At 41.3% G+C, this 3639-nt stretch overlaps 1 long non-coding RNA gene across 1 annotated transcript; it reads right to left on the bottom strand.

Moving 5' to 3' along the window:
- Window positions 1-230: 230 nt before the first annotated feature.
- LOC138339545 (uncharacterized) lies at window positions 231-2147 on the bottom strand. The gene is made up of 3 exons (XR_011212375.1): window positions 2015-2147; window positions 1407-1453; window positions 231-682 (listed from the first exon to the last, which is right to left on the bottom strand). It is a non-coding gene; the product is annotated as an uncharacterized lncRNA (long non-coding RNA).
- Between the last annotated feature and the right edge of the window lie 1492 nt (window positions 2148-3639).

Here is a 3639-nt window from a genome sequence, read left to right as displayed (position 1 = left end):
CTTAACATCCAATTCATACATCAACATAGCAAGTGAGAACAACTTCATTCATGTCAACAACCTTCATCATGTAGTCATTAAGACCAACCTATTTCATATAAGGTCCAGATCACATCATGTAGATCCATTAGTGTCACGACCCAACCCGATGGGCCGTGACTAGTGCCCGTTTTGGACACCCACATACAAACCTGCTAAGTATAACCAACTAAAACTAAGACAATATGGAATTTAATCAAATCAAGCCAACCCCAACGTCATATATATATAAGAGGACCTGTCTCATAAGGAGTCATAACCATTCAACCATAACAGCATACGCGAGCCGACAAGGCCGCCACTATTCAAAGCATAATAACATACGTAAGCCGACAAGGCTGCCACTACACAATACACAATGATGTACGCAGCCGACAAGGCTGCCCCTGTACAAGCGGACATCCCAAACAAACCATGTCCAGACCATTATCCAAAACATATATATACAACCCACATAATGTCCACAGACCTCTAAGAGTACATTAGTGAAACTCGACGGGACAGGGCCCCGCCATACCCATAGACGAGCAAAAGACTACACAAAAGTTATGTACCAAAACGACTGGGCTCCGGAACAGTGGAGCTCTCCCAATCAGCAGAGTAGATATCCTAGCGGGAGGATCACCAAACTGTGCGTCTACACCTGCGGGCATGAAACGCAGCCCCCCGAGGAAAGGGGGGTCAGTACGGACAATGTACTGAGTATGTAAAGCATAAGGTAAAGATGACAAGATACCAATATGGCTAGTCGAAAAAAAATATCGCTACACATGCACCCTTTTAAGTGAAAATCATGCATATCTTTGACATATAAGGTGCCCAGCTTCCCTAGTAAGGGGCTCGACAAAATAATCATCACGTCATCTCCGTCATCATCATCATCATAACCATCCTCATCACCAATCATATATATAATATACATACCCGGCCCTCTAGTGAGGAACTCGGTGACATATGCAAGAAACTCCGCACGAACATTACCCGGCGTGGGACTCGGTGAAATGATAAATGACTCTATGCACGAGCAGAATATTATGAGCAACCATATGCAATTAAAATCATTTCTTATAACTCAATAGAACAATCAATGTGAACCAGCAAGGAGTATTACCAAAGATTAATATTTTATCAAGATTATGAACCTTTAATACGATATGGAAACGTAAAATCTCAATGACTCTAAGAAGCACTACCATAGATATTAGAGATCATCATAGCCTTAGACATAGCCGATATATAGAGGAATAATTGTGGGAGCAAGAACATACGTCACCTAGACGTTCTAGAGGTAAGTATCAAATCTGTCCGTTATTCGCTTATTTTTAAAAGTCATGCCAAACAAAGAAAGAAGGGACAGCGTTACATACCGTATAATCGAGCCGCACGTCCAATATTTACTGCTCAAGCTATTAATCTATAACAAGCAATAATCGTGCCGCAATTAGATAAACATCGTGCTTTACTTTCTTGTAAGCTAGCTAATAATCTAACGAAAATTCGGCAGCACTTCCCCTATCTTCCTTACTTCGTCCCAATCCGACAACAATCCAAATTATCCACAGCAATACCAATAACACATATAACCCAACGAATTATATTAAACAGCCTCCTCCCCAAAACAGTTCCATCTCGGCAACCATAGCAGCGAAGCAACGACACACCGAGCGATAACTCGTTTTATAATTCACAACACATCTACCTTATCGTATTCATCCTTTGGAGTATATACTCATAATCACATTCAACATATACATAATGCCAAAACAGAATTTTCCTGCAGTTTGCTTTAATCAAAATAGCCCAAGCACCAACACGACACCACTAATAATCCAATTATGGTTTCAGTTCATACTTAGCACATTCAATAACTAAAACAAACTTCCTAAGCTACTGGTCACGCCCCCTTCATAAAATTAATGGATAATTAACAAGGGTATTCTAAAGAATTAACACAACAAACAAGGAGATTACTAACCAAATTATTTGCAGCTGCTGACCAAGAGTTGCAGGGTTGGTGTCTCCATTTCCATGGCTGCCTAAGACAAGTGGTGAAGAAGAAGATGATATGCAGCAATGCATATCACAACTTTATTTAGCATGGAGTGGATTTCTCCACCTCATTTAATAGTATGAAGTGGAGGCAGCCCCCCTCTACACCTGTCCACTAAGGCCAGCTCACAATCTGATCTCTTTTTAATTTTTGCCTTGAGTGGTGGGGCCCACTTGATTAAATTAATCCTAATCAGCCACCAATTATGAGTGGTGGGGCCCATTGGATTAAATCAATCCAAATTAGCCACTAATTAATTCCTCACTTAAAGTTAATGGCACTTACATTAGCCAACTCATACTTAATATCACATTTGGAAATAACATCCTTGCCTAATATTTCTTTACGTCTAGTAGATCAAGATGCGCACTACGTATAAAAAAAATACGAGGCATAACATCCTTCCCCCCTTAGGAACATTCGTCCTCGAATGTTAAGTTAGCGTCTTGCAAAAACAAATTCCAGCGAGGTCTCTCTAAAAGTTATACCTATCAACATGCATTCCGTAACTTACAGATGCCTCACAGCTACATAATCTCATTATCTATCAATATAGTCAAGCTAGGAATTGAATTACCTGCAGGTACGGGGAACAAGTAAGGATACTTATTCTTCATTTCGTCTTTCGCTTCCCAAGTCATCTCCTCCCTATTGTTATTTTGCCACAACACTTTGACGGAAGCCACATCCTTAGTACGTAACCTTCTAACTTGACGATCAAGTATAGCCACGGGTTTCTCCTCATATGACAACTCCTCTGTTACCTGAATATCATCTACAGGGAATACTCTAGAAGGATCACCAATACATTTACGTAGCATCGATACATGGAAGACTGGATGTACCGCCTCCAAATCAGATGGTAGATCCAACTCATAGGCAACCTTGCCTATCCTATGAACAATCTGATAAGGCCCAATGTATCTCGGACTGAGCTTCCCCTTCCTGTCGAATCTCATCACACCCCTCATGGGTGATACCTTCAGGAATAACCAGTCACCAATTTGAAACTCCAAATCTCGACGCCGATTATCTGCATATGACTTCTGTCGACTCTGGGCTGCTAATAATCTTTCTTGAATAAGCTTCACCTTGTCAACAGCTTGCTGAATCACATCCGGGCCTATTAACTTAGTCTCGCCAACATCAAACCAACCAATAGGCGATCTGCACTTCCTCCCATATAAGGCCTCGTACGGTGCCATCTGGATACTAGAATGGTAGCTATTATTATAGGCAAACTCAATGAGCGGCAAGTGGTCATCCCAGCTGCCTTTAAAGTCAATAATACAGACCCGCAACATATCTTCTAGTGTCTGAATAGTACGTTCAGCCTGCCCATCAGTCTGAGGGTGAAATGTTGTGCTAAGGTTCACCTGTGTCCCAATACCTTCTGAAACGATCTCCAAAAGTTGGCTGTAAATTGAGCTCCTCTGTATGATATAATGGATGTGGGAACCCCATGAAGTCTCACTATCTCCCTGACATATAACCTCGCATAATCTTCAGCCGAATAAGTAGTCCTGACTGGAAGAAAATGGGCCAATTTC

Source organism: Solanum lycopersicum, chromosome 11, assembly GCF_036512215.1.
Source record: "Solanum lycopersicum chromosome 11, SLM_r2.1".
NCBI classification, from domain to species: domain Eukaryota; kingdom Viridiplantae; phylum Streptophyta; class Magnoliopsida; order Solanales; family Solanaceae; genus Solanum; species Solanum lycopersicum.
This window is presented reverse-complemented; position numbering and strand designations above follow the sequence as displayed.